The 23,383-nt window shown below is 37.4% G+C and overlaps 1 protein-coding gene across 1 annotated transcript in view; it reads left to right on the top strand.

Moving 5' to 3' along the window:
• Nucleotides 1-23,383, top strand: part of C14H1orf141 (chromosome 14 C1orf141 homolog) — a 163,148-nt gene that overhangs the window by 102,905 nt on the left and 36,860 nt on the right. The window lies entirely within an intron of this gene.

Raw genomic sequence — 23,383 nt, 5'->3', positions numbered from 1 at the left:
GTTACCATCTGCGTATCCCAGGACAGTCCAACTTAAACTTCTCCCAGGGTAATTATAAATAACACTTTATTTTCAAAATTATCCCAGTTGGGAAGATATATTGTTACACTCTTATAGGCCTACTAGTAATAAACCTTGTTTATTTCCTAAAAGTCATACAATTTCAAGTTTTTCTCTATCATTTGGTAAAAATTTGGAATAGTTATTAGCTGAAATGAATGAAAAGGGTGATTAAGTATAAAAATACATGATTCTGTGTTGCCACGCAGCAGCCTACCCATCTATCTCCTTGTACCTACCCCTAAAGAAAGGAGAGTCTGTGAGATGGATCCTTTCAGGGACCTTGCTTCACCTTTGTGTTTGCACCTCATGTCTCCCAAAAGATGGCTGGTCAGCCAACAACGAGTAAGATTCCCCACGGGGTGGGGGGACAACTCAAGCCAGATGCAGTCGAGTGGAGACCAACAGGAGAATCCACGGGGTTCATAGAGGTGGGCACAGCCCCCCACCTTCCCCAGGCTAAGGAAAGCCTCTGCCTCTGCCTCTGTGGCTGCATTTTTTTCCAAAACCTGCAAGGGAAGTGATTCAATGCTGTGCTCTCCATCTATTCATGTATGTATAGGTTTTGTCCCTTGGGGAAGTACAAACATCCTGAGACTTAGGGTTCAGCTGCCTGCAGGCAAGTGTGATTGGTTTGAATCAGTTTCCTATTATGATGGGTGGGATTCACAGATCTTGAGATTGACAAGCTTTATCTCCTTTACTTCCCCACCTAACTAATAAAAGCTAATGCATAGGCCCAATTTGGGGCATCCAGTCCTTGAGACGGGGCGTCTCTTGGCCCTGCTTATAATCTATTATTGACTACTGTCTTTTCTTAACCCTGCGCTGCCCTCCTCGCTCCCCACAACTCTTGTCACGTGGGACGCGACAATCCTGAAAACATATTATATTAAATTGGTAAATCTATTTTGAGTTAACACATCATCAGGACAAATACAATGCAGCAGTTTAGATTTTTTTTCCCCCACTTTAAAAATCCACTTTAGGGAACTTAAAACCAGACAAAAGGAAAAGCTAGAACTGTATGTAGTGCTTATGCAATTCTTCTTTTCTATAAATTTACCTGCCTATTGTGGATTGAAAATATTTCCAGTTTCCATATCCAGGGGCAGCAAACATTGTCATAAACTAACTGGCTTTTTGCAAACAACACCTCTGGTAAAGGGCTAAGATCCAAAATATATGAGGAACTCATACAACTCAACAACAAAAAAAACAAACAATCCAATTAAAAAATGGACAGAGGACATGAATAGACATTTCTCCAAAGAGGACGTACAAATGACAAATAGACATGTGAAAAAATGCTCAACATCACTAATCATCAGAGAAATGCAAATAAAAACTGCAATGAGATATCACCTCACCCCAGTTAGAATGGCTATCATCAACAAGACAAATAGTAACAAGTGTTGGAGAGGCTGTGGAGAAAAAGGCACCCTCATACACTGTTGGTGGGAATGCAGGTTGGTGTAGCCACTATGGAAGGAAGTGTGGAGGTTCCTCAAAAAATAAGAATAGAATTACCATATGACCCAGGATTCCCTCTCCTGGGTATCTACTCAAAAAATATGAAAACATTTATCCTAAAGATATATGTGCTCCGATGTCCATTGCAGCTTTATTTAACATTCAATATTATTTTGTGTTAATTTCATGTGTACAGCATGGTGGTTAGACATTTATATAATTTAAGTGATCCCCCAGCTAGTCTAGTACCTACCTGGCACTATACATAGTTAGCATTCTTATAACCAGTGTTTTGAACTCTGTCTCTGATAGATTGCTTGCCTCCATTTCATTTAGTTCATTTTTCTAGAATTTTCTCCTGTTCTTTCATTTGGGCTGCATTTCTTTGTTTCTTCATTTTGGCTGTCTCTCTGTGTTTGCTCATATGTATTAGGTAGCTCTGCTATGTCTCCCAGTCTTGGCTGGGTGGCTTTATGTAGTAGGTGTCCTGGGGTGCCCAGTGGCACAGTCTCCCTGGTCACCTGAGCTGGGTGCTGCAGGAGTGTCTCTTGTGTGAATTGTGTGTCCTCTCCCTCCTATTATATAGTGTTTCCCCGAATATAAGACCTAGCCAGACCATCAGCTCTAGTGAGTCTTTTGGAGCAAAAATTAATATAAGACCCGGTCTTATTTTAACATAATATAAGACCAGGTAATATAATATAATATAATGTAATGTAATGTAATGTAATGTAATGTAATGTAATGTAATGTAATACCGGGTCTTATATTAATTTTTGCTCCAAAAGACGCATTAGAACTGATGGTCTGGTTAGGTCTTATTTTCGGGGAAACAGAGTAGTTGAGCCTTGATTACTGTTGGTATGTTAGTGGGTTAACCCTTAGCCTGACTGGCTGTGGGGTTTTGCCACATCCGCAGCTTACAGGCTGCTGTGCAGGAAGCTTACCTTACTGAGTGAGGTTCACTCCAGTGGGCTCTGGTGCTTATTGAGATCACCCTTTGTGTATGCTGCTTGTGGGGCTAATTGGGTAGTGTTCTGCTGTGGTCTGATACCAACCTCTAAGTATGTTGGTTCTGGGGCCACTTGGGAGAGACTCTGGCGCAGGCCCAGGTCAGCCACTGCCTGTGACCAGCTGGGGGCTACCTAGTAGGAACTACAAATCAATCCACAGTTGTTCCTGCCTGTGCTGGACCTGGAGGTGCGTGGGAAAGGCCACGCTGTGAACTGAGGATGGCTGCCACCAGTATGGGGTCTGGGGTAGCTCTGCAAAAAGCCAGGACACCCTGAGGCCTGCTGCCACCTGCTGGCTCCCTTAAGGTTTAGCCACTGATAACGCCTTATGTGGTACATGACTTGGGTAAGGCAAGGTCTCAGAGAGTCACTATTGTGGGAAGAATTGTGGTCACCAGGTTAATGTAATTTCTGGTTTGGTGCCAGTGCTGAGCCTGAAGCAATTCAGCAAAAGTCTCAGAGCACACCGAGGCCTGTTGCTGCCTGCCTGGGACTTGCTGGACTCTTGATAGTTTTCCAAGAAAAAAGTGCAATATGAGTGCCTCTGGCATCGTTCGAGTTGGGTGGAGTGGGTTCCCAGTGAGTCAGCAGAGCAGAGCAGTGGAAATCAACCAGCCAATCAGATTCAGATTTGGTCAGAAGGGGTGGGCTCAGCACAGGAAAGATGGCACCCACCTGTTGGCTGCATGAAGGTCGACCCCTCACCAGGAAAATGCTGACTGGCTTCCAGTCTTCTCCTGCAATCACACACCTCAGTCTGTACCCCCATGTATCTCTGAGCCGCCCCCCGCCAAGTTCCCATCCCTCTGCTGGAGCCCAAGATGAGTGCCTGAGAGCAAGTGAGTCTGTGTGTGGGTTGTTTAAGAGGACTGTGCATTTCCCACAGCCTTCCAGCCCACCCGAACAGTCGGAATCCCTACTGTTTTTCACAGCCAGATGTTGTGGGGCTCCTCTTCTCAGCACCAGTACTCCAGGCTGGGGAACCTGGTGTGGGGGGCTGGGGTCCCTCTCTCCTCCAGGGGTAAACAAGGCAGCTAACATATCCCTCCTGATTGTCAACTGCCATACACAGTTCAGTGTGTCTACCCCTCCTACCAGTCTCAATGTGGCTTCTTTATATTTTCAGTTGTAGAACTTCTCTTTGGCTAGGTTTCAGATAGTTCTCCAAGTTAATTATTCTATAATTTAGTTGTAATTTTAATGTGTTCACAGAAGGAAGCAGGCACAGTGTTTATCTACTCCACCATCTTGGATCTCTCCAGCCCTCGCATTTTTTAATAGGCCTGGCTTATGGCTAATAATCTCTTCAGAAAAGGGTACTAGTGAACTTGTCTTGAATTTGTGCTTGCATAGCAGGTACACTGTTTTCACTTAGATGACTGCATTTCCTTGAAATGGCTTTAGTAGGGGAGAGTATCTGAGTATTATATGTGTGTAAAGCTCCTAAGCCATGCCCTTGGAAGTACCACTAAAAACACAAATCCCATTAAGTGTACTTGATTTGGAAGGCTTAAAGTTTGTTCTATAGTGATCTAGCAATTCTGTATGGAGTGAGGAAATCAATATTATAGAAGGACAAGAAGGCCGAAGGGTGGTTAGATGAGTTGCTTTTGAAGACATAGATGACAACAGCTACCCATAGAGATCAGAGAAATTCCCATAATGCCTGGGTATGATCAGAGAAGACACTTTCAGCATATCTGCACAATTCTTAGTAAGTAGGATACAGTGGTCAGCCCAGTCTCTTTCTACACCTGAGTGAAAGATAGGTGTCCCAGGGCCGGTCCAGTGGCTCAGGCGGTTGGAGCTCCATGCTCCTATCTCCGAAGGCTGCTGGTTCGATTCCCACATGGGCCAGTGGGCTCTCAACCACAAGGTAGCTGGTTCAACTCTTCGAGTCCCGCAAGGAATGGTGGGCTGCGCCCCCTGCAACTAGCAACGGCAACTGGACCTGGAGCTCAGCTGCGCCCTCCACAACTAAGACTGAAAGGACAACAACTTGAAGCTGAATGGCACCCTCCACAACTAAGATTGAAAGGACAGCAACTTGACTTGGAAAAAAGTCCTGGAAGTACACACTGTTCCCCAATAAAGTCCCGTTCCCTTTCCCCAATAAAATCTTTAAAAAAAAAAAAAAAAGAAAGATGGGTGTCCCCATTTGAGAGAGCTTACTGACTATAATGAGTAAAGTGTGACCAGGTCCCTCCGTACTTACTGCTGGAACAAGACACACATCTACCCTCTTTCTCAGGCAGTCACAAATTAAACAAAGATGTCAGAAGAGGACCCTTAGAAATGCAAAAATAAGACAAGGCAAGAGAGATTTGTTTGTTTGTTTGTTTTTCCTAAAACACATAACAGGATCTATGCTTTGAAACAACTTCCCATGGTAGAATATGTTTAATTGTTTAATAAATTGTTGACTAGAAAAGTGCTTTTCTCCTATCAGTTTCTTCTTTAAAGAACAAAGAGAGGCAATTGCATGGGTGGGCCCCCGAAATTGAGAATGAAGAAAGGAAAGCTCACTATGACCATGGATGCTAAGGAGCAGTAGCCACTCTTTTATTTTTTGTTTATTGGGGTGACAATTGTTAGTAAAGTTACATAGATTTCAGGTGTACAATTGTGTAATACATTATTTATATCTCACATTGTATGTTCACCACCCAGTCAGTTCTCTTTCCATCACCATATATTAGACCCCATCTACCCTCTTCTAGAGACCCCCTTCCCCCTTCCTCTCTGGTAACCCCTAAACTATTGTCTTTGTCTATGAGTTTTTGTTTCTTCATTTGTTTGTCTCGTTCTTTTGTTGTTTTCAGTTTTATATACCACATATCAGTGAAATCATATGGCTCTCTACTTAGTGAGCCACTCTTCATGGCCTATTTAAGATCATTTCTGTACATAGTACACTAATGACTTGATCCTGGAGTGAAGAACTCTTTTGCACTCTCCAATGTGCTATAAGCTGTGCAATTAAAAGTGAAGATTTATTTTGATAATTGATTGTGCAATCCTCTCTTACTGCTGTTAGAGACCTAATAAAGGGCTGTACATTCCTTTCGTGCTGTCGCTGTGCCAGCATACTTGTGTACTGTGCCTGGGGCTGTGATTACAGAAGAGGATATTAATGGCTCTCAAGGACACTGAAGTGGAAAAAAAGATAGTATTTAAAAATTACAATGCAAAAGAATAAAATGCTAATGGAAAGATATGAAAACAGCTAAGAGCAGAGAGGAATATACAGCAGCCTCAGGTCCACACTTGTGCAAGTTTTAGTACTTGAATGCCTATGCTGGTGGAACAAAGCTTACTTGATCTGGGTGAATGACAGGATCAGTTTCTTGCCTGTTTCCTCCAGTTTGATCCCATACTTGTGACTCTGAACTAGATTTTATGGTACCAGCATCCCTCTTTCAATTGCCTCTCCTGCTACTCCATCATCCTCCAATAGGTTTGTGGACCACACCATATCCAGTTTACTTCACCAAAAGTGCCCAGCTCACTGTCTGGGCCTGCCCTACTTTTCAACACTCACCACTCTGAAAAGGACAATTTCAGTTCCAGAGTCTTTATTTAAGAAACTAACAGAAAACTGCATTTGTGCTTGCATAGCAGGTACACTGTTTTCAAATTCAAATGTTTCAGTGTTTTCAAAAATACTGAACTTATTTTTCTAACTTCAATGCCTTGAAGTTATAAGTTTTAATTATCCTGAGGATCTTTTTACCTGGTACAACTCATTCTTCACACCAGCCAAATAAATGAGGTGTTGCTTTAGCTTATTAATTTTCTCAACCACTGAATTAATAACCCGTTATTCATAAAAAGTCGGGTAGACTCTATGAAGAGAAATAAATACCATAAATCTTTTGACTCATCCGAAGGATGTTACCTACATGAAGCTGCTTGATTCTTCTCAACATGAAACACCTTCTCACTCAGCTCTGTTCGAGGAACAGGTGCTATGGGCTGAATCATCACAATTTCCTGTGAGGTATGCATTAAAGGTCAACTTTGTCTTTGTTGTTATGAGTTTGTTGGAGACTTAAGAAGTGGAAGTGAATTCAAAACCTTCAAGGTACAGCATTGCAGACATTGCAGCATTGAAGGCACCATGAATATTCTTAAGGAAATCAATTTCCAAATTCTCTACTTCTTTATGTGCCCTTTCCTAAATTTGATTTCTCTGAGAATGAGCCTCGGTTCACAGTTATCTTTCTCTCACTTCATAAAGAATGGTATTCCTCCATTCCAAATTTCAGTATTGTACATTACCCTGAGTACAAATAGCTCCAGGATACCAAACAAACAGGTAAATGGAAATACTGGTTTTAGGGAGGCCTGCATGGATAACTAATCAAGGTGTTTTAAACTCATAAGGCTTCTAGTCATATGCCATGTTTCCCAGAAAAATAAGACCTAACAGGAAAATAAGCCCTAGCATGATTTTTCAGGATGACATCCCCTGAACATTAGCCCTAATGTGTCTTTGGGAGCAAGCCATCTTATTTTGGGGGAAACACAGTATATATATATATATATATATATATATATATATATATATATATATATGTATATGTATATGTATATGTATATGTATATGTATATATTTATATATACATATATATGAAGCTTACTAAAATACTTGTATTTCAGTCCATGTTGAGATACTCTGGATTTTAGCCAACTTGGGGATATTTGGGCCCATTTTGGAATAGCCTGAATCTTAGGATCAGAAGCAATGTGAGGGATTTATCATATCCTCTTAAATGTAAATGAGATTTTTGATGGACTATCACATTTTTCCTCTAGATACATTGGATAAAATCCATGTATAAATTTTTACTTGATTTCTTTCACATTTGCTGTACTCTAGTCAATAAGTTAAAGGTTATGTTACCAAATCATATTGTGGCATATTTGTTCCTGTTATAGCCTGGTCTTACTTATTTCATCTTATAAAATGTTCAATAATTTCTATTTTTTGTATAAAAGGAAGTAAATTTATTTGACTTATGTTTACTATTATAGATGTCAATTTAAAATATGCATATTTTAAAATATGTGTAATTTTAAAAGCTTCTTTTAAGGATACTTTAAGGAAACCATTTAGACCACTTCACTAGATAGAGTTCAACTATATAAGCCAAACAAAAAACTATATGTGGAAAAAATACACCAAAATTACAATAGTGGGTTTTTTTAATGATGAAATCACGGTTATTTTTTTTTCTTCCTTTTGCTTTTTTATAACTTCCTGTTTTTTAGAATGAGTATATGGGGCAATTTTAAAACATTTAAAAATACTAACTAAACACATGAAAGGACAAGGAAAACTTTAAAGGAAAGGATATAAAGGTGAAGTTCCTTCCTAGTTAATTCTAAAATATGCGACAGCTAGAGCCAATTACTGATATGTCTACTGTTGTACACATTTATGCAAATTCAACTGTAAGTAGAGTGGGGAGATAAAGTTTTTATCCCTTTAAACTTTCCTTCATTCTTCTCTTATCCCCTTCAAAATAGACCTTGAGCCTTTAGTGACTCAAAGAAAGAAAGCCATATAGAAATGTAACAATAATTATTTTTAAAATTAAGGTATAATTGTATATTTAAAGTGTATATCATAATGATTTTGTATATGTATCCATATGTGATGTGGTTACCACAATCAAGCTAATTAGTACATCCATCATCTCACGTAGTTACCTTTTAATTTTTTTTGCAAGAATGCTTTAGATCTACTCTCTTAGCAAATTTCAAGTATACAGTACAGTATTATTAATTATAGTCACTATACTATACATTAGATCCTCAGAACTTATTCATCTTTTTTTTAATTTATTTTTTAAATTTATTGGGGTGACAATTGTTAGAGAACTTATTCATATTATAACTAAGAGTTTATACCCTTTCACCATCTCCTCATTTCCCCCGTCCCCCAGCCCCTGGCAACAACCGTTCTACTTTGTGTTTCTATGAGTTTGATCATTTTTTTTTAGATTACTCTTATAAGTGACATGTACAGTATTTGTCTTTCCCTTATTTCACTTAGCATGATGCCCTCCAGGTTCATCCATGTTGTTACAAATGGCAGAATCTCCTTTTTGTGGCTGAATAGTATTCCATTAAATATATATATATAAATATGTATACATACATTTTCTTTATCCATTCATTTGTCCACAGACACTTAGGTTGTTTCCATGCCGTGGCTATTGTGAATAATGCTGCAGTGAACATGGGAGTGCAGATACATCTTTGAGACACTGCTTTTTCTTCCTTTGTATATATTTCCAGTAGTGGGATTTCTGGATCATATGGTAGTCCTATTTTTAATTTTTTGAGAAACCTCCGTATTGTTTATCATAGTGCTTATACCAATTTACATTTCCACTAACAGTGTACAGGGTTTCTTTTTTTCCACATCCTCACCAACATTTGCTATCTCTTGTCTTTTTTATAATAACCATCCTAATAAGTGTGAGGTGATATCTCATTGTGGTTTTATTTGCGTTTCCCTAATGATTAGTGATGTTGAGCACATTTTCATGTACCTGTTCACCGTTTTATATCTTTTTTGGAAGAATGCCTGTTCAGGTTCTTTGCCCATTTTAAAATCAGATTATTTGAAGTTTTTGCTGTTGAGTTGTATGAGTTCCTTGTATATTCTCGATATTAACCCATATCAGATACACGCATATAGTTTGCACATGTTTTCTCCCATTCCGTAGAATGCCTTTTATTTTGTTGATTGTTTCCTTTACTATGCAGAAGCTTTATAGTTTGATATAGTTCCACTTGCTTATTTTTGCTTATCTTTGTCTGGCTTTAGTATCAGGGTAATTCTGCCTTGTAAAATGAGTTTGAAGGTGTTCTTTCCTCTTCAATTTTTTGGAATAGTTTGATAAAGTTTGGTATTAATTCTCTTTAAATGTTTGGTGGAATTCACCAGTGAAGCCATCTGTTCCTGTACTTTTCTTTGTTGGGAGATTTTTTTATCACTGATTCAATCTCCTTACTATTAATCAATCTGTTCAGATTTTCTATTTCTTCATGAACAGTCATGGTAGGTTGTATGTTTCTAGAAATTTGTCCACTTATTCCAGATTATCCAATTTGTTGGTGTATAATTGCTCATAATAGTCTCATATTTGTATTTCTGTAGTATCAGTTATAATGTCTTTTTTCATTTCAGATTTTAGTTTCTTTTTTTCTTAGTCTAGGTAAAGGTCTGTCAACTTTGTTTGTCTTTTTAAAAATAGCTCTTAGTTTTCTTAATCTTTTCTATAGTTTTTCTGATCTATTTCATTTATTTCTGCTCTGGTCTTTGTTATTTACTTCCTTCTGTTATTTTTGCGTTTAGTTTTTTGCTCTAATTTTTCTAGTTCCTTGAGATGTGATGTTAGGTCATTTATTTGAGACCCTTATTTTTTAAATGTAAGTGTGTATTTCTATAATAATAATTATTAATAATGATATTATCATTAATTATTATTATTAGCTTTGATGAAAAATTTTTATCTTATGCTATAAATGATGGGAGGTAATAGTAAAAAAGGTTCGTTTATCCACTCACTCTTACCAGTTAGTGGGAGAAAATACGTATGAAGTCTTTCTTGATGATAAAAATATTTTTAGAGAATTTTTCAGATAAAGAAGAATAAAACAGCATGATCAAGGCACACATTCATCATTCTGTTTTGCAGGCCCCTCATTCACTTGGTCTTCACTTATAATTCTAATGGAATCGTGAATGTAAGGGTGATTTTTGGCTGTTCAAATCAACAAAGATCAATAAGATATTCAAATATGCAAATCTATTCATGCAACTGATTTTGAATATTGAAGGTCTCCTCCAGAAAGGTTTAGAGTACTGTCCACTTAAATGAGAGAATGAGGACCTGTGTGCATGGAAGCTAATGATCTTCAGTGGTTTTCATCGCCTCTGCACATCAAACAGTAAAAGTCAGAGACTTAAAGAGTTGATACAATTGACAATTTGAAAAGCATGATTAAATACTACTCTTCAATTGAAGTGTGTGCCAGGTTTTTGTTTTTGTTTTTGCTGGTGCATGCAACAGTGAATAAATTATGCTTTCAGGGCAAGCATTTTAATACTTCAGTACTTAACAATTGTCAGTTTCTCTGAGTGACATTTCAATTTAGTGCTGAAAAAACTGCAGGAATGAGCTAGAAAATTCAGTGTGCAAGACAACATACTGGTGAACAGCATTGTCACCTACACGTGTATATTCTATGAACTGTTCCCGGAGACGATTTAGTTGTGGAGGTTCACAATAATCATGGGCGGGCCTGAGTCCTTTCCTGTGATTCACGTGGTGTGCAGATTACCACAGCTCTGCATGCTTTAACCTCATCCTAAAGTGTCACAGCCAGAAAATCCCAGTTGTAAAATGCTAGTTTTGTTTCGTAATATACATTGAAATAAGCACGAGGCTCTTACCATGTTTCCCCAAAAATAAGACCTAGCCAGGCCATCAGCTCTAATGTGTCTTTTGGAGCAAAAATTAATGTAAGACCCAGTCTTATTTTAATATAATATAAGACCTGATCTTATTTTAATATAATATAAGACCGGGTCTAATATAATATAATATAATATAATATAATATCCCGGATCTTATATTAATTTTTGCTCCAAAAGATGCATTAGAGCTGATGGTACGGCTAGGTCTTATTTTCGGGGAAACACGGTAAATGAAAATGCTTATCTGTGTACTATATGAAATTACTCATTTATCACCAGAAGTACACGTAGTACACTAAGAAAACCTGTTTAGAGTATCCCTTGTAACAAACTAAATTTTCAGAGAATCATAAGAACCTTCTTTTTCTTTACTTGGGCATGTTTCCTCTGCCATTTTACCCATATACAGTTATGCACTGCATAAGGACATGTTGGTCAATGACAGACCACACAGATGATGGTGGTCTCATACATTATAATGGAGCTGAAACATTCATAGCAACTAGTGACATCATAGCTTAGTGACATCATCACCATACTAACACCATAGCGCAATGCATTCATTACTCACCTGTTTGTGGTGATGCTAGTGTAAGCAAACCTACTGTGGTGCCAGTCATACCAGAGTATAGCATATACAGTTATGTACAGTACGTAATACTTAATAATGATAATAAACAACTATGTTTCTGGTTTATGTATTTACCTACTATACTTTTAATCATTATTTTAGAGTGTACTTTTTCTACTTATTAAAAAAGTTTGCTGTAAAACAGTATGCCCTATTACATTGGCAGCAGCTTCATATATCTCATGTTCACCGTGTCTCTTGATTACCTCATTTTCTCTTGTGCTTGATTTCATCTTGTGTTGTTTTGTGCAATTACATGCAGTACAGGCTTGTAATCTGGGAGCAATAAGATATACCATATAGTCTCGGTGCGTAGGAGGCTCTACCACCTAGGGTTGTACAAGTACACTCTATGATATTCACACAATGAAATTGCCTAACAAATTTCTCAGAAAGTCTCCTCGTCATTAAGCGATGCGTGGCTGTTTTTTTGTTTTTTTTTTAAGTAACAGAATGAGAGTGGTTTTTGTTGTTGTTGTTAAGAATGTAAAATATACCATGGAATCATTCTTGCCTTTCTAGAATCATGCATTGAGAGGTATAACTCAAGTGAAAGGAGAATTATTCTGTTCTGTCCATATTTGTTCTGACCTTTTGTCCTTATAAACTTTTTGAACATTCGTTTATTCAAGAACTATTTATTGAGTGTTTATTATGTTCCAGGAATTATTTCAGCACTGAGAATAAAAGGGTAAACAAAACAGACAAAAATCTAGTCCTCAAAAATCTAGTCACACATTTTAGTGTGAGGAGATAGACAGTAAGTAAAATAAGTAAATAAAATACAGTTTTAGATGGTGATAGCATTTGGAGAGACATAAAATGGGAAATGCAGAATTCAGTGTGCTCAGAGAAGTTCTTGCTGAAATATAGCAGTTGAGCAAAGACCTGGTAGAAGTGAGGGAGGGGGCCATGGGTTAATTTAAAGGAGAGTCCTCCACGCAGACAGAGCAGTTGGGTTACTAGGAAGGGGGAGAAAAAGAAGCTCTGAGGTGCCTTAGAGATACAGTATGGAGTATGTGGGAGGAGCAAGGTAAGGAAGGGGAGAACCATGGGAATTCAATCAGAAGAAAATGAGTTCAGAGAAAGAACTGCAGTGAGGAGTGGTGAGCAGGAGTGTAAGGCACCAGAAGGCCTTGGGCTCTTCTGACGATTGAGATAAGCCATTGGAGAGTTTTAAGTAGAGAAGTGACAATGATTTGACTCCAAGGATTCTGGTCTAAGCAACTTGAAAGGTTGGGTAAAGTGGTCATTAATTGAGATGGGGTAAAACTGAAGAGAAACGTACTTTGCTGAGGAATGGGGAGGAGAATTAGGAATTTGTTTTGAGACATGTTAAGTTTAGAATGCTTATTATGCATCCAGACAGATGTTTGATAGGCAGTTGGTGGTTTCAGTCTGGAATTCAGGGAAGAGATACAGGCAGGATATAAAGATTTGAGTGTCATCTGTACATAGATGGAATTTAAAGTCATAGACATGGATGCAATTACCAAAAAAGTAGGTATAAGTTAGAAACAGAAAAGGGAAGAAGTCCTAGTACTGAACCCGGGACATGCCTATGGGAAGATAGCAGAAAAAATAAAACAAGGCAAATTTTCTGCTAACTCTTCCTAAAAAGGTTGCCAGGAAATTCATTTATTTATAATGGAAAATGATTAACTATATAAATCACAAAACTAAAGAATTTTGAAGCTAAAATAGACCTTAACCTAAAGGATGATCAAATGCAGCCTGTTCACCTTTTGGCAGCAAATACTTTGACCTTTAAAAAACACTAGCTGACTGAGGTTTTCATCCAATTTTAATTTAGGGTTTTAATTGCAGTCAAATTATGGGCAATGATTGCACGATAAACCTCCAGTATAAAGTAGGTGGATTGGAGTAAATGTGGGGTTGCTCAGACAAAAGAGGGATCTAGTTTTAACTCAGGAATTTTGGTGGGGGACCACTCAATTCCACATATTGATTGAGTGCCTATTGTGTGTAAAACACTTGACAGGGTAATTCGGGAAATAGAAATATGAGTAAGACACTGTCTTTTTCTCCAGAAAGATCACAACAGAAAATAGAGAGTAAGATAAATAAAACGGCTAAGAGCCACAGAGGGGCAGAGATACCTCATGGAGGTTCAAGTTAAGATGCTTCTCCAGTAGGAACATCTCAGACGGCTCCATAGAGGACATGACATTTAAGAGAGACCTTAAATAAGGGTAGGGCGGGATTTTGACAGGTAGAAGGTATAGTATGGGCAAAAGCCCTGGGGGGGGATATGTTTCACTCGTGGGTGTTCATGTTTCCAAACCATTGTTATTGTCATCCATTTTGTTTTCTTTCGTTGTTTTCTCCAAAACTGGAAAAGCAAAGGGTGGTAAATAATTATTAGTTTGAATCCATCATGAAAATATGTGTACATTTGCACACCCAAATACTGCATGATTCTACTTATATGAGATATCTAAAATAGTCAAACTCATAGAAACAAACAGTAGAATGGTGGTTGCCGGGGGTAGGGAGGAGGAGGAAAAGTGGAGTTGTTGTTCAGTGGATATAGCATCTCGGTTTTGAAAGATGAAAAATTTCTAGAGCTCTGTTGCATAACAATGTACACATGGTTAATACTACTGTATTGCACACTTTAAAATACTTAAGATGGTAAATTTTATGTTATTTTTTTTTTTGCTACAGTCGAAAAAGAAAAGTGATCAATTGTAAGCTACCAAACCAGCTTAGTCAAACGGAGGAGAGTTTTTTGGTTTAGAGAACATAGAGTAAGGATGCAGCAGGGTCTTAAGAACAACTGCAACAGGGACTCTACAAAGCCCCTAGGTGTCGACCTCTGCCTCCTGACTCATCTTTCTCACGATCAATCTGCTTGCTCCAGGGTGGCCAACATGGCTGGTAATAACTACCAGGTTTTATACCTTAGACTTTCTACCACAGAAAGAGTGCCTGATGTTATCTCTCCATGTTCAAAATGTTGAGGAGAACTCTAAGTGGCCCAATTGGCCTCTGGACCCACTGATGACAGGATCTTGTAAAAAGATCTTACAAGGAGTCCGATCTTGTAAGAACCCGTTAAGTCCTGTGGAAACCATATGATTTGGGAGTGGAATGGGGTGGGAAGTATACCAGTTAGCTATTACCGCTTTAATGTTGTATAACAAAGCACCCCAAACTAGTGGTTTAAAACAATTGTCATTTATTTCCACAGATCTGCATAATGGCTGAGGTCGCTCTACTTAAAGCTGTAGTAACTAGGGTGGCTGTATTCCACACACTGGTCATCCTCCTTCTGGGGGCAGTAAGCTAGCGAGGCCACATGGGAGACCTCTGAAGTTTAGGCTCAGAACCATCCTGACACATACCATTAGTCAAAGCAAGTCACATGGCTAAACACTAAGTCAAGGGGCAGAGAAATACTTTCTGCCCACAGTGAAGCTTAAGTCAGAGTGGGATGCAGGGGATGTGGAAGGATGGGGCTAAATTATTTACTCTGCCACAGGGTGAATGTGTGAAATAGTTCCCAGAGAAAGATTGGATGTTAGACAGACAAGACAGTAGGTGTCCACCATAGTACCGTGTTTCCCTTAAAATAAGACCTAGCTGGACAATCAGCTCTAATGCATCTTTTGGAGCAAACATTAATATAAGACCTGGTATTATTATATTATATTATATTATATTATATTATATTATATTATATTATATTATATTATACCTGGTCTTATAGTAAAATAAAACCTGGTCTTATATTATAGTAAAATAAGACCCAGTCTTATATTATAGTGAAATAAGACCGGGTCTTATATTAATTTTTGCTCCAAAAGATGCATTAGAGCTGATTGTCTGGCTAGGTCTTATTTTGGGGGAAACATGGTATTATTACATAGCTACAAACACAGTAAAACCTTAAGTAGTGGATTTTATTAATCCCCAAATATTAAAGTAGAGAGCAGTTGGAACCCTTACAATGTAACAAGCACTCTACTAGGAATTTTATAGATATCATTTCAAAAGAGAATCAATAAAAGCTGTTATTAACTTGAAATAATATGATTTTCCCATAAATTCTCTCAGTTAAGTTTCAAAGAAGTATCTTTGAGGATTCCAAGTTAATACCTCTATTTCCAATTGCTGCTTCTTTAGGAGTAGGTCATGCCTTAAACTTTCTAATCTTTATATCTGGGAAACAAAGGCATCAGTGTGGGAAAGGGAAATATTCTGGAGCCAGGGAGACCTGAGTTTAAATTCTCGCTTGGCCATTTGCTAGTTAAATGACCTCAGACAAGTCACAAACCCATTTTACCATCAGTTTTCTTCTCTGTAAAATGTGGATAATAATACATACCAAATAGGTTTTGGGGGAGGATGAAATGAGAGTATGTTTATCAAATGTACATCACATTGTCTGGCACAGAAGTATTTAATAAATGTTAGTTTCTTGGTTATGGAGTAAGAAATTAAATAAGGCAAAGTTCCTATATTGAGTTGAATGCTTTGCTCCTTTCCACACTAAAAATCTAATAGCATTACAGAATGAAAAAAATCTTAAATGAAACGGAACACAAGTTTACATAGTAAAAAAGTAAAATGTTGAAGTCATTAGCACTGTACTTGAAACCAAAATTCTATTAAAAAAAAAAAAAAAGCAGTTGTTTGTTTTGTCAACTATTTCTCTCAGTAGAATATTCTGGCAACCTAACTATGAGCATTTCCATTTCATGTTTTAGTCAGTAATAGATAGAGCTCATGTAGTTTAATGTTAAATTCTATTAGAGTACAGTGGCTTAAACAACACTGAGGAATTTCGGCCTTTCACCATTCACAATTTGCAAGCAGGATTCAATTATTTTAACTCGGGAGAGATGTTAACTTTATAATCAGCAGCTAACTAACTTTCCCTTTCAGGATATTTCTTCCTTGTGCCTTCTTTTCTTCATACTATTGGGAAATCAGTGTTCACACTTGTAAAAACATTATACAAAGGCAATTTGTAGTACAAATTAGGTTGTAAAATTTCTCATTTGACAGAGTAAATCTTGGATGGTGAATTTAATTAATTTGTCTTCCTTAGGCACCTTTATACTTTACACATTTCAGAAGCGGTCCTTGCTTCAGTCTTGTTTGTAAGAGGTTTTATATTTTGCTGAGATTTTCATCTTAATACTAATTAGTTGTTAAATAAAAGAATGATTCAATATGCTAGAATTAAATCTCTGTTCATGGTTCTCTTTAAAAACTAATAGAAAACTTCATTAAATCCAAAGCAGGGTATTGTTCAATAGTAAACAACTCTCTAAGAGTTTCATTACTTCATATTGTGTTATTATCTTTTCTTTTGTGGATGGCAATACTATAGATACACTCATTTTCCTAATCCAAAATTTCAAATTGGAGTTGCAAGAGAAAGTTAGTAAAGCTGAGACAACTTTAAAAATTATCACTTTACCCCAACAAATCATATATTTTCATAAATTTTGCCCATCTTAAAAGAACTCTAAAAATCAAATTTCCTTTTCTTGAATGATTTATTAAGCTCATTATTTCATTGTAACCACAAGTTATAGCACATTGATTTCTTATTCAATAACTCTTTAAGTATGCTGCAACTTCAGCTCTTTTTACTTTAAGTCATTTTCCCATTATGAATATAAATGACTTGCAGGTAACTTAACAAGAAAAATATTTTTATCATTTTGCTGTGCTCTTATTTCTAATTATTGGCGCTTTTAAATTGTACTTGACGGAAATCCAACTCAAACTAGCTAAGTAAAAAAATGGGAATTAATGGAAGAAGGATGGGGCCTGTTATAGAACTGATGGAATTTCTGTAGAGAGCATATAACTTCAGATATCTCAGGGAGAAAAACTTCCAACTTGACACAGCCAGGACTCAGTCTCTTTTGCACAATTCATCTCTCCTCTGCTTAATTCTCCTAGGCTTCATTATTGCCTCCAAATGTTTTCCACATAGAAGCTCAAGATTACAACCTTCTTATTCTATGCCTCAAGAAAGAAAGAGACTCTTACTAAAAAAAGTCTCTGAGAAGTACTCTGATTGCCTTGTCTTGGGGCCTGTATTCATCTTTCAGAACAATCCCTTTTCTCAGAGAGATGAAGTACCTACTATGATTGACCAAATCAGGGTCATATTCCCATCCCTATGGGCCAGGGATGGGAATATGTCCCTATAATTGACAGTCCAACCACAATTAATTGGAAAGGAGGAAGGGCAATTTCCTCAAGGAAAAAAGTAACTCTTAGCAAATGAAGGTGCGAGAGAAGAGGTATTCTACACTGATTAAATGTATATATGTTCTTAATTCAGTAGAATTTGGCCATGTTGAGCCTCTTGGTTTCAGTCTTCTCTGGACATGTCTGAAGGTGGAATTAGTATCCTAGGATCTGTTTACATGAAAGACCATGGTGTCTCCTTTAATCCAAAGGAAGGGAATGACACGGCACAGAAGTGTGGCTTAAGGACAACAGGCCACGATAAAGGAAGAGAAATGATTATAAATGTAGCATTCTTTCTGTCTGTCTGTCGCTCAGATTATTTATTGGCCCAGCCCCCGTGGATTCATGCCCGAGTCCTACTGTGAAAGAGGTTCAATAAAAACGTGAGTAAATCTGAAGGGCTGTTTCATAATGGTCTTTGTGAGACACTGAGGTGTGAGTGGTCAGCAGCATTTATGACAACTCCTGTAGTGACCTGAGACCGCATCCCAGTGTAGATGTCTGCATTCTCAATGGCACATGCCAGCACATTAGCATAAACATTGATAGCCTCTAGGAGCCGTGGCAAAGACTTGGGAAGACAGCAGAATTGTCACTTTTGTCATTGCATGCACAGGAAATAATAGTAAAGCTAAGACAACTTTGTAAATTGTCAGTTCACCCCAATAAAGCATATATGTTTCACAAGATCACATAAAGCCAGAATAGGAGAGTTGTTACGTGACTAAGCTGAGAGGTTCTTCCGTCCCACATGATGTTGGCTGGCGCTTCAGTCATCTGTGGCTCAACTGGTCTGGAATATCCATGGTGGGTCAGTCACATGGCTGGCAGCTTGTGCTGGCTGGCGTCTAGGAAATCCGCAGGGACTGTTGACCAGAGTGCCTCAGTTTTTCTCCCCAGTGCTTCTCCGTGGCTGGTATCCAAAAGGAAATGTCCCAAGCAAAGAAATCGGAAGCTACAGATATCATCAGCGCAACCTTAGAAATCAGTGTCATTCCTGCAACATTCTACTGATAAAAACTGATCCTAGGGCCAGCCCAGATTCAATGTGGAAATGGTTTACAGGAGGGTGTGAATACTGGGAAGCCTGGTTCATTGGGGGCCATCTTTACAAACTAGCTACCACAGCCAAAGAATGCAGTTTTGTGTCTATTTTAATGACCCTGTTTTCCCTATAGCTTACCTAGGAAACACATTATAACTTAAAACAATACTCATTCATTCCTGTATTTATTAATTCATTCAACAAATATTTAATTATCTAACATGTGCTAAACACAATGCCTGGTAGTAAAGATATTAACATAAATATGACACAGTGAAATGAACACAGACATGGGAACAAAGAGCTACAGCGCAGTGGTATAAGGGCTAGACAAGAGAGGGGCAAGCGCCATGAGAGCACAGAAAAGAGATGGAATAAACTGTCAGGGAAGATTTTTCTCCTCAAAGGCAACAACTAAGTTGAGTTTCAAAAGATGTGTAGGAAAGGCATTCCTGGAAGGAACAGCATACTAGAAAGCAGAATAGGTGTGTTTAGGAACCTGAGGGGAGTAGCCAGTGAGGTGGGTGTTACCAAGCTTGTCAAGGACCTTTTAACCCATGCTGAAGTGATTGGACATTAACTAGCGGAGAATGGGAAGCCATTTAAAAAATTTAAGTAAGAACAGGGCATTCATATAGTATTATTTTAGAAGGGTTACTTTAGCAGCCCTGTGTAGTATGGATTGAGAATGGAAGTAAGATCAGTTATTTAGAAGGCTTTGGTAACCATCCCAATTAGAAAAATAATGAGGGCTTAACCTAAGACACTGAGGGAAGGATAGAGAAGAAGAATTTAGGAGGAATGAGAAGATTTGGTGATTGATTGGATAAGGACCAGTGAAGGAGAAAGAGGAAGTTTTGGGCAGGTTGCTTGTTATTAGTCAGAATAGGCTAGGATATGCTGTGATAACAACAAACCCTCTAATCTCCAGAGCTTAATACAAAGACATTTTTCTTTCTTGGGCAGTGTCTCCTCCAACTTGTAGCTCTGCCATATTCTGGAATTTATGACCTCTAAGTTTGCCACAACTGAAGGGGAAAAAAAAAAAAGATTGAGAGGAACACCATTTCTTAAGTGCCTTGTTCTGGAAGAGCCATATATCACTTTCATTCCCTTTGGCCAGAAGTAGGTAGACAGTCCCAAGCTAATTCCAAGGGAGGTGAGAAAATGTTTAGAAACATATAGATATTTGGTACTATTATCATTAGCAGTGTAGATTAGCAGTATGGGCTCTTAAAATACCGGGGGTGCCAAAAAAATGTATACAAGTGGACACTTTGGTCAATGTTGCTCAAGCAGTAGTTTACCATCATCAGAAGTGTCTGGACGCTGATGGTAACCACTTTGAGCACCTCTTGTAATTGCAGAAGTCAAACGTGACTTGTATTCATCTTTTGTTATTGGTATATATTGAATATTATGATTTTAATAGATTTTTCCTTTATTAAAATGTGTACACTTTTTTGGCACCCTCTCTATACTGCCTGAGTTTAAATCTCAGGTCCTCTACTTAGTAGCCATGTAGCTGTGGACTAGTCTCTGCTTACTCATTTGTAAAATGGTATTAACAATAGTATTTACCTCATAGGTTCATTTTGAATATTAAATAAGATAATACACACAAAAGAGTTAGTGCCTGGGACAAGGTCAGCATTCAATTAAAAATAGTAGTAGTAATAGTGGTGGTGGTGGTGGTGGTGGTGGTGGTGGTACTATTCAAATTAAAATGATTCCAATATTTCTTGCTCAAGGACCACGTGAAAAGAATAATGGAGGTGGGATGGAACACATTTGAGAAGGGATATAAATTAACTTGTGAACATGTTGAATTTGCAAAGCCAGTAGTAAGTACCCCCAGTGGAGATGTGTAGTAGGCAATCACAAAATGAAACTGGAGCTTCAGAGGGAAAGGGGGCTGTAAATAAAATCTAAGAATCATTGGTAAGTAGGAGAAGACTTAAACTTTGGGTATGAATGAAATTGCCTAGGGGAAGTGCCTAGCTTGAGGGAAAATGCAAGTTTGAAGGCAGAACCCTGGATAATACCAACATTTAAGAAGTACAAGGAGAAAGAAAAGACCACATGGGGACAATCAAATCAGTAGGAGAAAGCCAAAAGAAAATGAAAGGGGAGTTTGAGAGAATATCATTCCTCTTAGAATTAATAACAATTTATTACTGTTTAATTTTACATTTAGCTCAGAGATAATGGTATTTGATACAATCTTTAAATTTAATCAATAGGATTTTAAGTAAATCATTATAAGTAGCATAAGAGGAAATGTTTAGAAACATGGATATCTATTATGTCTATATAATACAAAAGTGAATACATAAGAATGGTTATAATTATCAGTATTTATCATAATTTTTTTGTCAGCATTTTATTAGGAAAACAAAACCTCTCTTACTAAAAAGAAAGATCTTCCTGTTTCTATAAGGAATGCCAATGTAAAGAGACAAATCAGGCCTCAGTAGCAGCAAAAAGTAAGGAAACATACAAAGTAAGAAAGTGGCTTAAGTATTAACTCAATAGTTTCACTGCACTATAATAGTAATTTCATGAACCTGTAATAGATGTAAAGATGGGCAGGGGTTATAGGACAAGGAAAACATTAGAGAAAGTATCTTTCTAAAAACTTACATTATAGTAACAGCAGCTTATGTCCAACTGGAAAGGGGCACATTTTGGAGAAGTTGTTTTGCAGCCATTATCATGAAATATTTGGTGTCATTTCAAGTCATTATTATTATTAAACCTAAAAAAGTTTCAACCTCCTAATCTTGGGTATACTGCCACCAAGTGGTAGGAAGTTTACAAAAGTAAGAGAATTTTGATGTGTCTTTTCCCTGCAGTAAATCATAATCCTATATATAATAGCTTTCAGTGACTTCTGTGAGTCCTTCTAGCTAATTATTGAACCTGAGAGTTCAAACTTGTTATCAGAAGTAAGGGTGGTCCTGGGGTATATGCCCTCTATGAGTATCTTTGTTGTTGGCTAGACTTCTTACAGTACCAAAAATTCTATACAGTACCAAATATTACTTTCTTTGCTTTCTTATATCATACAGTTTATATTTTAAGAAGTTGTATACTTTTTAAAATAAAACACTCATTAGGTTCGTTTACTCAGTATTCATCTATAAGAAGTTCCTGAACTCATTCAATAAATACCTCTTGAATTGAACTGAAAGCAACGAAAATAGTTAGGAAAGAATCCATTTTAATTGTTTTTGGTATATATTTTACCAAACTTTTTTTAATTAAAGAGAAAATACTTTGTGTAATATTTTGTATAAAATACTTTGCCTAATACTAGTTGCATGATGTTGGACAAATCACATAATTTTTTGTTTGATCATTTCTAAATCTGAAGATAATACCTTTTTGTAGATACTATTTAAAGATTAAGAATGAATGAAGGATGAAATGAGATATGTTATTAAAAATTTCTTGGGCAGCCGGATGGCTCAGTTGGTTAGAGCACGAGCTCTCAACAACAAGGTTGCCGGTTCAATTCCTGCGTGGGATGGTGGGCTGTGCTCCCTGCAACTAAAAACTGAAAAACGGCAACTGGACTTGGAGCGGAGCTGCGCCTTCCACAACTAGATTGAAGGACAATGACTTGGAGCTGATGGACCCTGGAGAAACACACTGTTCCCCAATACTCCCCAATAAAAATTAAAAAGGAAGGAAGGAAGGAAGGAAGGAAGGAAGGAAGGAAGGAAGGAAGGAAGGAAGGAAGGGAGGAAGGAAGGAAAGAAAGAAAGGAAGTCATTGGATAAATATCCAGGCCTCCTGCCATTAAAAAAAAAAAAAAGTTTCTTGTCTATACCTGACATATAGTATGTGTTCCGTAAGTATTAACTGAGATAATGATAATATTCTAAGAATTTTATATGATTCGTGCTTTATAAATTTTACTCACTAAAAAATTGGCATGAGGCTGACATTTCTGAACTCAATTCTCCTTTTAGAAGCTAGTTTTGCCTTTGCGCAAACTTATGAGTTGAAGGCATTATAATATTGGGCAAATAAGGGCTATCAACTAGATTCTAGTTACCAACTCCATGTAAGTCATTGTTCTTGAAAGGACATGTTTTAAAAAATATGATAGAATTAAATTATCTTATCCTTTTATTATTATATTTCTTATATTTTAAATATGTGAAATAAATTGATTCCAGTTGTTAACAAAAATTCCAAAAGAAATTAAAAGAGAGTTTTACTTATATATAATTTGTCCATCAGGGACATAGCCCTCAATACGAACAGACGACTTGTTCCAAAATGGAGGGAATAAGGCTAGGTTTTTAAAGGCAAAAATTGCAGGGAGCTGATGATCAACAAGATGGATTACTAGGGGGAAACAAGACCACAAACTTACATTATTTGTTTTCTGATCGGTGGGGGCAACTGGACTT

The sequence above is a fragment of the Rhinolophus sinicus genome, chromosome 14 (assembly GCF_057876585.1).
Source record: "Rhinolophus sinicus isolate RSI-liver-muscle chromosome 14, RSI-T2T, whole genome shotgun sequence".
NCBI lineage: Eukaryota > Metazoa > Chordata > Mammalia > Chiroptera > Rhinolophidae > Rhinolophus > Rhinolophus sinicus.
This window is presented reverse-complemented; position numbering and strand designations above follow the sequence as displayed.